Below are 12194 nucleotides of genomic sequence, written 5' to 3' on the forward strand. Positions count from 1 at the left end.
AGATTGTTTTTTCTTGACATATTCTACTTTAACTTTGTGGTAAAATTTTATGGTAACTTGCATCCTTTCTTGGTGAAAAATCCCCAAATTTGATGAAAAAATTTAGCATTTTTCTAACTTTGAAGCTCTCTGCTTGTAAGGAAAATGGATATTCCAAATAAATTACATATTGATTCACATATACAATATGTCTACTTTATGTTTGAATCATAAAATTGACATGTTTTTACTTTTGGAAGACACCAGAGGGCTTCAAAGTTCAGCAGCAATTTTGAAATTTTTCACAAAATTTTCAAACTCACTATTTTTCATGGACCAGTTCAGTTTTGAAGTGGATTTGAAGGGTCTTCATATTAGAAATTCCCCATGAAAGACCCCATTATAAAAACTGCACCCCCCAAAGTATTCAAAATGACATTCAGTAAGTGTATTAACCCTTTAGGTGTTTCACAGGAATAGCAGCAAAGTGAAGGAGAAAATTCAAAATCTTCATTTTTTACACTCGCATGTTTTTGTAGACCCAATTTTTACATTTTTGCAAGGGGTAAAAAGGAGAACATTTTTACTTGTATTTGAAACCCAATTTCTCTCGAGTAAGCACATACCTCATATGTCTGTTAATTGTTCGGCGGGCGCAGTAGAGGGCTCAGAAGGGAAGGAGCGACAAATGGTTTTTGGGGGGCATGTCACCTTTAGGAAGCCCCTATGGTGCCAGGACAGCAAAAAAAAAAAAAACACATGGCATACCATTTTGGAAACTAGACCCCTCGGGGAACGTAAAAAGGGGTAATGTGAACCTTAATACCCCACAGGTGATTCACGACTTTTGCATATGTAAAAAAAAAATAAAAAATGTTTTACCTAAAATACTTGGATTCACAAAAATTTTACATTTTTAAAAAGGGTAATAGCAGAAAATACCCCCCAAAATTTGAAGCCCAATTTCTCCCGATTCAGAAAACACCCCATATGGTGGTGAAAAGTGCTCTGCTGGCGCACTACAGGTCTCAGAAGAGAAGGAGTCACATTTGGCTTTTTGAAAGCAAATTTTGCTCTGGGGGCATGCCACATTTAGGAAGCCCCTATGGTGCCAGAACAGCAAAAAAAAACACATGGCATACCACTTTGGAAACTAGACCCCTCGGGGAACGTAACAAGGGGTAATGTGAACCTTTATACCCCACAGGTGTTTCACGACTTTTGCATATGTAAAAAAAAAAAATATTTTTTTTTTACCTAAAATGCTTGTTTTCCCCAAAATTTAACATTTTAAAAAAGGGTAATAGCAGAAAATACCCTCCAAAATTTGTAACACAATTTTTCCCGAGTACGGCGATACCCCATATGTGACCCTAAACTGTTGCCTTGAAATACGACAGGGCTCCAAAGGGAGAGCGCCATGTGCATTTGAGGCCTAAATTAGGGACTTGCACAGGGGTGGACATAGGGGTATTCTACGCCAGTGATTCCCAAACAGGGTGCCTCCAGCTGTTGTAAAACTCCCAGCATGCCTAGACAGTCAGTGGCTGTCAATACAGTCTGGCAATACTGGGAGTAGTTGTTTTGCAACAGCTGGAGGCTCCATTCTGGAAACAGTGGCGTACCAGACGTTTTTCATTTTTATTGGGGAGGGGAGGGGGGCTGTGTAGGGGTATGTGTATATGTAGTGTTTTTTACTTTTAATTAAATTTTTTGTTAGTGTAGTGTAGTGTTTTTAGGGTACAGTCGCACGGGCGGGGGTTCACAGTAGTTTCTCGCTGGCAGTTTGAGCTGCGGCATAAAATTTGCCCCAGCTCAAACTTGCAGCCGGATACTTACTGTAAACCTCCGCCCATGTGAGTGTACCCTGTACATTCACATTGGCGGGGAGAAACATCCAGCTGTTGCAAAACTACAACTCCCAGCATGTACAGTCTATCAGTGCATGCTGGGAGTTGTAGTTTTGCAACAGCTGGAGGCACACTGGTTGTGAAACACCGAGTTTGGTAACAAACTCAGTGTTTTGCAAACAGTGTGCCTTCAGCTGTTGAAAAAGCTACAACCCCCAGCATGTACGGACAGCGGAAGGACATGCTGGGTCTTGTAGTTATGCAACAGCTGGAGGCATACTACTTTGGCTGGGGATTGTAGTTATGCAACAGCTGGAGACACACTGGTTTGCTACTTAACTCAGTGTGCCTTCAGCTGTTGCAAAACTACAACTCTCAGCAGTCACCGACAGCCAACGGGCATGCTGGGAGTTGTAGTTATGCAACCAGCAGATGCACCACTACAACTCCCAGCATGCACTTTAGCTGATTGTGCTAGCTGGGAGTTGTAGTTATACAACAGCTGAAGGTACACTTTTCCATAGAAAAAATGTGCCTCCAGCTGTTGCAAAACTATAAGTCCCAGCATGCCCATAAGGGAATGCTGGGAGTTGTGGTGGTCTGCCTCCTGCTGTTGCATAAGAGGGGCACCCGCAGCAGGCCACCTCACCCCTGCTGGCTATGGCTGTTCGGATCAGCCAGTAATTCCGGGTCACTGGAGACCCGATGGACCCGGAATCGCCGCAGATCGCTGGACTGAATTGTCCAGCGATCTGCGGCCATCGCCGACATGGGGGGGCATAATGACCCCCTTGGGCGATATGCCGCGATGCCTGCTGAACGATTTCAGCAGGCATCAGGCACCGGCTCCCCTCCGGCTAGCAGCGGGGGGCCGGGAATGGACAGGACGTACTCCTACGTCCTTGGTCCTTAAGGACTCGGGAACGGGGACGTAGGAGTACATCTATTGTCCTTAAGGGGTTAAAGGAAATCTGTCATCAGTGCCCCTGCACTAACCTGTCAGTACCGACATAGAAAAAATTAGCTTCCAGCTGTTGCAAAACTACAACTCCCAGCATGATCAGACTACCAAAGGGCATGCTGGGAATTGTAGTTGGAACTCCAGCTATTGCAAAACTTCAGCTCCCAGCATGCATGGTCTATCAGTGCATGCTTGGAGTTATAGTTTTGCAACAGCTAGAGGCACACGGGTTGGGAAACACTGAGTTTGGAAACAGACAATGTTTCCCAATCAGTGTCCAGTTGTTGCAAAACTACAACTCCCAACATAACCCTGCCCGTGTGACTGTACCCTAAAAACACTACATTACACTAACACAAAATAAAAAGTAAAAAAACACTACATATACACATACCCCTACACAGCCCCCCTCCCCAATAAAAATTTAAACCGTCTGGTACGGCACTGTTTCCAAAACAGAGCCTCCAGCTGTTGCAAAACAACAACTCCCAGTATTGTCGGACAGCCATTGACTGTCCAAGCATGCTGGGAGTTTTGCAACAGCTGGAGGCCCCTTGTTTGGGAATCACTGACGTACAATACCCCTATGTCCACCCCTATGCAAATCACTAATTTAGGCCTTAAATGCACATGGCGCTCTCACTTTGGAGCCCTGTCGTATTTCAAGGCAACAGTTTAGGGCCACATATGGGGTATCGCCGTACTCGGGAGAAATTGCCTTACAAATTTTGGGGGGGCTTTTTCTCGTTTAACCCCATATGAAAAGGTGAAGCTGGGGTCTACACCAGCATGTTAGTGTAAAAAAATTAAAAATGTTACACTAACATGCTGGTGTTGCCCTATACTTTTCATTTTCACAAGCGGTAAAAGGGAAAAAAGCCCCACTAAATTTGTAACGCAATTTCTCCTGAGTACGGAGATACCCCATATGTGGGCGCAAAGTGCTCTGCGGGCGCACTACAAGGCTCAGAAGGGAGAGTGCACCATGTACATTTGAGGTGATTTGCACAGGGGTGGCTGATTGTTACAGCGGTTCTGACAAAAGCAAAAAAATAAAAAAACACCCACATGTGACCCCACTTTGGAAACTACACCCCTCACGGAATGTAATGAGGGGTGCAGTGAGAATTTACACCCCACAGGTGTCTGACAGAGCTCTGGAAAAGTCATCTGTGAAAATGAAAAATTAAATTTTTCATTTCCACAGCCCACTGTTCTAAAGATCTGTCAAACACCAGTGGGGGGGTAAATGCTCACTGTACCCCTTGTAACGTTCCCCAAGGAGACTAGTTTCCAAAGTGGTATGCCGGTATGCCATGTGTTTTTTTTTTTTTTTGCTGTCCTGGCACCATAGGGGCTTCCTAAATGCGACATGCCCCCCAAGCTAAATTTTCTCTCCAAAAGCCAAATGTGACTACTTCTCTTCTGAGCATTGTAGTTCGCCCGTAGTGCACTTCAGCTCCACTTATGGGGTACTTCCATACTCAGAAGAGATGGGGTTACAAATTTTGGGGGGTCTTTTCTGCTATTAACCCTTGCAAAAATGTGAAATTTGGGGGGGAACCAACATTTTAGTGAATTTTTTTTTTACATATGCAAAAGTTGTAAAACACCTGTGGGGTATTAAGGCTTACTTTACCCCTTGTTACGTTCCCCAAGGGGTCTAGTTTTCAAAATGGTATGCCATGTGTTTTTTGTTTGTTGTTCTGGCACCATAGGGGCTTCCTAAATGCGACATGCCCCCCGAGCAAAATTTGCTCTCAAAAAGCCAAATATGACCCCTTCTCTTCTGAGCATTGTAGTTCATCCGCAGTGCACTTCAGGTCCACTCGTGGGGTACCTCCATACTCAAAAGAGATGGGGTTACAAATTTTGGGGGGTCTTTTCTGCTATTAACCCTTGCAAAAATGTGACGTTTGGGGGAAAACCAACATTGATAGTGAAATGTTTTTTACATATGCAAAAGTCGTGAAACCCCTGTGGGGTATTAAGGCTCACTTTATGCCTTGTTACATTCCTCAAGAGGTGTAGTTTCCAAAATGGTATGCCATGTGTTTTTTTTTTTGCTGTCCTGGCACCATAGGCGCTTCCTAAATGCGACATGCCCCCCAAAAACCATTTCAGAAAAACGTACTCTCCAAAATCCCCTTGTCGCTCTTTCCCTTCTGAGCCCTCTACTGTGCCCGCCGAACACTTAACATAGACATATGAGGTATGTACTTACTCGAGAGAAATTGGGCTACAAATACAAGTAACATTTTTCTCCTTTTACCTCTTATAAAAATTCAAAAATATAAGAACATGCAAGTGTAAAAAATTAAGATTGTGAATTTCCTCCTTCACTTTGCTGCTACTCCTGTGAAACACCTAAAGGGTTAAAACACTGACTGAATGTAATTTTGAATACTTTGGGGGGGGGGGGGGGTGCAGTTTTGAAGACCCTTCAAATCCACTTTTAAACTGGTCCCTGAAAAATAGTGGCCCTTATTTATCAATCCGTCTGAGACAGAAACTGGAGTGATTTTTCCAAGCAACCAATCATAGCTCATGTTTTATATTTTAGGGAGCTCTGGTAAAATGAAAGCTGAGCAGTGATTGGTTTCTTGGGAAAATCACTCCAGTTTCTGTCTCAGACAGATTGATAAATCAGGGCCAGTGAGTTTGAAAATTTTGTGAAAAATTGGAAAATTGCTGTTGAACTTTGAAGCCCTCTGATGTCTCACAAAAGTAAAAACATGTCAACTTTATGATGCAAACATAAAGTAGACATATTGTATATGTGAATAAAAACATGTATGTGGAATATCCATTTTCCTTACAAGCAGAGAGCTTCAAAGTTAGGAAAATGCAAAATTTTCTCATTTTTCATCAAATTTTGGGATTTTTCACCAAGAAAGGATGCAAGCTACCACAAAAATGTACCATTATGTTAAAGTAAAATATGTCACGAAAAAACAATTTCGGAATCAGAATGATAAGTAAAAGCATCCCAGAGTTATTAATGTTTAAAGTCACAGTGGTCAGATGTGCAAAAAACGCTCTGGTCCTTAGGGTCATAATGGGTTCGGTCCCCAAGGGGTTAAAGGAGTACTCCAGCCCTTAATCCCCTATCCCAGTGGATGCAAAACTACAACTCTCAGTCTATTTCCACACAGGTTTTTATATGGCATTTTTTATTTTTTTTTAAACTGCCGCTGCAGAAGCCAGAAGTGTATTCGAATGAATGGAAATATAAAGGAAGGACTTATGCGGTGTCAGGTGAGGGTAATGTGCAATTAACCTTTTCGTAACGCCAGGGTGTGGTTAACCTATACACTACCCGAGGTTGAGCCAGCTTCTCCTGGGCCAGGCACTGGGCAATAAGTACTCCGACACAAGGTTACGGAAACACTGATTTTACTGAGGCAGGACAGATGATAAAATCTGTTACAGCTCAACATTTTTTTTTTTAAATCAACTGTTGCCAGAAAGTTAAAAAGATTTGTAAATTACTTCTATTAAAAAATCTTTACCCTTCCAGTATTTTTAGCAGCTGCATGCTACAGAGGAAATTATTTTCTTTTTGAATTTCTTTTTTGTCTTGTCCACAGTGCTCTCTGCTGACACCTCTGTTCGTGTCAGGAACTGTCCAGAGCAGGATAGGTTTGCAATGGGGATTTTCTCCTGCTCTGGACAGTTCCTGATACGGGCATCAGGTGTCAGCAGAGAGCACTGTGGACAAGACAAAAAGAAAAGAATTTCCTCTGTAGCAAACAGCTGCTAAAAAGTACTGGAAGGATAAAGATTTTTTAATAGAAGTCATTTACAAATCTGTTTAACTTTCTGGCACCAGTTGATTTAAAGAAAAAATTTTTCCACCGCAGTACCCCTTTAAAGCAACAGGTACACTGAAAATGACAATAAATTAATCCTAGCATAACATTGGTAGATATAGAGTCTTGAGTAGTGTGGGCCCAAATCTAGCTAACACTGCATCTAAGTACCCCCAATGTACCCTGTCCAATGCCTTCTCCGCATCAAGCGTAAGGAGCAAAGAAGGCACCTGACAAGTTTCGACGTGATATACCGTATTTATCGGGGTATACCACGCACCGGCCTATAACACGCACCCTCATTTTACCAAGGATATTTGGGTAAAAAAAGTTTTTTACCCAAATATCCATGATAAAATGAGTGTGCGTGTGTGCGCGTGTATACCCCGATATACCCCCAGGAAAGGCAGGGGGAGAGAGGCCGTCGCTGCCCGCTTCTCTCCCCCTGCCTTTCCTGGGGTCTAGAGCGCTGCTGTCGGCCCTTTTCACCCCCTGGTTATCGGCGCCGCTGCCCGTTCTGTCTCCCTGACTATCGGTGCCGGCGCCGATAGCCAGGGAGAGAGAAGCGGCGCCGACAGCCAGGGGGAGAGAAGGGGCAGCGGCACCCATTGCCGGCGCCGCTGCCCCGTTGCCTCCCCCCATCCCCGGTGGCATAATTACCTGAGTCGGGTCCGCGCTGCTCCAGGCCTCCGTCGTGCGTCCCCAGCGTCGTTGCTATGCACGGCGCAGCGCTCTGACGCCGGGGACGCACGACGGAGGCCTGAAGCAGCGCGGACCCGACTCAGGTAATTATGCCACCGGGGATGGGGGGAGGCAACGGGGCAGCGGCGCCGGCAATGGGTGCCGCTGCCCCTTCTCTCCCCCTGGCTGTCGGCGCCGCTTCTCTCTCCCTGGCTATCGGCGCCGGCACCGATAGTCAGGGGGACAGAACGGGCAGCGGCGCCGATAACCAGGGGGTGAAAAGGGCCGACAGCAGCGCTCTAGACCCCAGGAAAGGCAGGAGGAGAGAAGCGGGCAGCGACGGCCTCTCTCCCCCTGCCTTTCCTGGGGGTGTATCTTCGTATAACACGCACACAGACTTTAGGCTAAAAATTTTAGCCTAAAAAGTGCGTGTTATACGCCGATAAATACGGTATCAGGTCAATAAAACGTCTCGTACCGTCAGTCGTTTGTCTGTGTTTTATGAAGCCTAACTGATCATTTTTAATCAGTGAAGGGAGAATGGTATTAATATGATTAGCCAATATCTTAGCACATAATTTCAGATCTACATTTAATAAAGAAATTGGCCTAAAGTTTTCAGGTTTGTCTGGTGGTTTACCTGGTTTGGGGAGTGTAAGAATAATGGCTTTAAGCATCTCGGGTGGGATAGCACCTGTAAGAAAAATGTCATTAAAGGTATCTAATAGATGGGGGGCAAAGGGCAGGCCGGAAAGTTTTATAATATTCTCCAGTGACTCTGTCAGGTCCAGGGGACTTATTGGGTTTCAGTGAGGAGATTGCATTGGAAAGTTCTACCTCAGAGATGGGTTTATTCAGTGAATTTAATGTGTGTGTATCTATTTTAGGGAGGTTGAGACCGTCCAAAAAAGATTGTATAGATAATTGTCGAGGTTGAGGCGTCGAAGTATCAGATCTCAAATTGTATAGATCGTTATAAAAGTCAGCGAAAACATTCACGATCTCTTGGGGATTCACAATCCTCTCTCCCCGTTTGTTAAGTATGAAAGGGATTTTAGATTTAGCCATTTTAGTTTTGAATCGATTGGCAAGAAGTTTGTCTGCTCTATTTCCCTGCCAATAGAACCTATTTTTCATTTGTTTGAGATAGAAATCATATTTATAGTGAAGAAGTTGGTGTAATTGGAATCTAAGTGTGGTTAATTCTTGTAATATTTTAGGGTCCCTTGTGGTATTGTGTGTATCCTCTAAGGTTTTTATTTTCTTAAAGGGGTAGTCCAGTGGTGAAAAACTTATCCCCTATCCTAAGGATAGGTGATAAGTTTGAGATCGTGGGGGGGTCTGACCGCTGGGGCCCCCTGCGACCTCTCTGTACGAATGCCAGATAGCGGGTGTCGACCTCCGCATGAAGCGGCGGCCGACACGCCCCCTCAATACATCCCTATGGCAGAGCCGTAGATTGCCGAAGGCAGCGCTCCGGCTCTGCCATAGAGTTGTATTGAGGGGGCGTGTCGGCCGCCACTTCGTGCGGAGGTCGACACCCGCTATCTGGCCTTCCCGCGGGCTGTCGGGGCTCCGTACAGGAGATCGCAGGGGGCCCCAGCGGTCGGACCCCCCGCGATCTCAAATTTATCCCCTATCCTTAGGATAGGGGATAAGTTGTTCACCACTGGGTTCACCACTGGACTACTCCTTTAAGGAGGTCAGTCGTTTTACTAAGTCTCATTTTCTTTCGCGAAAAAAGAGAAAAAAAGGGGAGGACGGTGCCTCGCGTAATTCCGTGGGGTTGGATGGCCCGAATAAAGGATATGTGGATTTGCTCACCTTGTGCAAATCTTGGTTTTATGCGTGTCACCCTTAATAAGGGTAGTCTTTGCTGGAATCCTTGGCTGCAGCCTACAGCAACGGCCGGTCACCACTCGGGAGTCAGCAGGGAGAGAGTGCGATGCTGAGAAGAGAGAAGTTCTGCGGTGGCGCTGCCCTGGATGGCAAGCAAGGTCCGGATACGTAGTTTTTCAACGAAAAAGCATTTATTGAGACATACATAAAGTAATAGACATGTGTAAGACGCGTTTCGAGGGGAGCCCCCCCTTTCTCAATTGCATGTGGCTAGGTAGACACACGATGGGGATATATGCCAGGTTTTTGGCGCCAGATGTGGTTGGGAAGGTCAAAATTCAAAGGGGGGAGTGTCAATGTGATACATCTGGCGTCGCCTGGTCTGCATGACATGTGTAAGATATATTGATTTTCAATATATTACATGGTACAATGGTATAAAATGTACATAAAAAGAGCCGTGAGTACTCATATTATATATATTAACAACAGGACATTTGAATGTGATGGAAAAACCCGCTGAAAAGAGAGCGACCAATCAGAATTAGGACTGGTATTACGTCACTAGTAGCTAGGAGGATTTGGAAGGTAGTGAAATGTCAGCTGTATGCGGACGACCAATCAGGGACGGAGATTAGTGTTAAGTCCTCCGCTGTGGTTGGAGCGACCAACCGGAATTAAGGAAATATGTAGCGTCACTGGTTGTCACGCACTGCTCAAAGTAGTGTGACGAAAGAGTAAGGTAGCCAATTATATTGTTATGATAGCTGGACCAATAGGAACAATGCCGGTATTGGTCCGTAGGTGTACGCAGCCAATGAGGTTTCTTGGCTTCCTAACTTGATTGGTAGCCAAGAAACCTCAGTGGCTTCGTACACCTACGGACCAATACCGGCATTCTTCCTATTGGTCCAGCCATCATAACAATATGATTGGCTACCTTACTCTTTCATCACACTACTTTGAGCAGTGCGTGACAACCAGTGACGCTACATATTTCCTGAATTCCGGTTGGTCGCTCCAACCACAGCGGAGGACTAAACACTAATCTCAGTCCCTGATTGGTCGCGCGCATACAGCGGACTTTTCACTACCTTCCAAATCCTCCTAGCTATTAGTGACGTAATACCAGTCCTAATTCTGATTGGTCGCTCTCTTTTCAGCGGGTTTTTCCATCACATTCAAATGTCCTGTTGTTAATATATATAATATGAGTACTCACGGCTCTTTTTTTGTACATTTTATACCATTGTACCATGTAATATATTGAAAATCAATATATCTTACACATGTCATGCAGACCAGGCGACGCCAGATGTATCACATTACCACTTCCCCTTTTGAACTTTGACCTTCCCCACCACATCTGGTGCCAAAAACCTGTCATACATCCCCCATCGTGTGGCTACCTAGCCACAAGCAATTGAGAAAGAGGGGGCTCCCCTCGAAACGCGTCTTGCACATGTCTATTACTTTATGTATGTCTCAATAAATGCTTTTTCGTTGAAAAACTACATATCCGGACCTTGCTTGCCATCCAGGGCAGCGCCACCGCAGAACTTCTTTCTTCTCAGCATCGCACTCATTTTCTTTTGGGTTGAAGCTAATCTGAGAAAAGTGCCCCTTAGGACTGCTTTGTGTGCACACCAAGTGGTAAAAATGTTAGTGTCTCTAGGGTCATTAAATGAGAAGAAATCTATAAGGTCCTTTTCTATAGTAGTGCATGTGGCTAGATCAGAAAGGAGAGAGTTGTTAAGTCTCCACAATGAAGTTGGAGAATTGTTAAATTCTTCCGTAATTGTAGCCGTCACTGGTGCATGATCGGACCAGCTGATCACTCCAATAGAAGAAGAAATTACTTTCTGAAGCAGCCACTTATCGACCAATATCATGTCAATGCGAGAGTAAGTATTGTGGGAATGCGAAAAAAACGTGTAGTCCCTATTGTTCGAGAGCTCTTCATGAGTCATATAAATCTTCTCTAAACAAGATGTTTTAAATATCAGTATGTTTATCATGTGGTTTACGGGAATTTTTGTCTAATAAAGGTGACATTACTTTGTTGAAATCCCCAACTAGCATTAGGGCTCCATATTGATTTTTAGAGGCAACTTGTATAATATGAGAAAGAAATTTGCCTTGCTTCTTGTTAAAGGCGTATAATGCGACAATGGTGTATTTCACAAAGTTAATCTCGCAGTTTAGTAATATACATCTAGAATATTTGTCATACGAGACATCAACTAGTTTAAATGCTACTGTGTCTTTGATGGCTATGAGCACTCCCCTTTTCTTCTTTTTATTGGGGGTCAAATAAACGTGAGGAAATTTCTTATGTTTGATTCTATGTATGTCAGCCTCCAGTAGATGTGTCTCCTGTGCGCACATAATATCACAATTGAGTTTACGGCATTCTTTCCAAAAATAGGCTACGTTTAAAATTGCTGTTTAGATCCTTAACATTAAGAGTATATATTTTAAGAACGATAGTTTATATATATAGTAAATTGCTGCAAAGAGACCCATCCTCCAAAGACCGCCTCCCACCCCTACAGATATGTGATCCACAACACTTTTCCCCACATAGCTTGCTCGCCCAGCAAACGAACATCATCAGTGCATTTCTAAACAAAAACACTAGAGTAACCGTAAACAATTGTGTTCCATTGGAACAGGCCTGAACCCAAAGGTTCTTTATGGCCAATGAGGGGTTGGACAAGTTAAATAAAGTCGAGATATCAGGAGGGTGAAAAAAAACTAATTGTAACTGTATGCATGTCTCACCCTGAATATTACAAAATCCCAATATTAACCAAATTTGCAGGCTCTATAGAGCTTAATGCAATACATTACATTTCCCACCCAGTACCGAAAGATAGAGTTGTGGGCATCACATGTATTCGAAGTTTTCAATCTTCTAAGGCATGAGGAACTTGAAAAATAGAAAAATTGAATGTAGAAGAGATGTCAGGGCAGCGTCTTTTCTGGGAGCATGGTGTCTCCAGATAGGTGAAATAAGCACCGAATAGTAATATATGATAGACGTCATGGTAGCGTCTTTTCTAGAAGTAT

At 44.0% G+C, this 12194-nt stretch overlaps 1 protein-coding gene across 1 annotated transcript in view; it reads right to left on the reverse strand.

Annotated features, from left to right (window-relative positions):
- Positions 1-12194, reverse strand: part of SAR1A (secretion associated Ras related GTPase 1A) — an 83681-nt gene that overhangs the window by 40382 nt on the left and 31105 nt on the right. The gene's annotated exons all lie outside the window — the stretch shown is intronic.

Source organism: Hyla sarda, chromosome 7 (genome assembly GCF_029499605.1).
Source record: "Hyla sarda isolate aHylSar1 chromosome 7, aHylSar1.hap1, whole genome shotgun sequence".
Taxonomy (NCBI): domain Eukaryota; kingdom Metazoa; phylum Chordata; class Amphibia; order Anura; family Hylidae; genus Hyla; species Hyla sarda.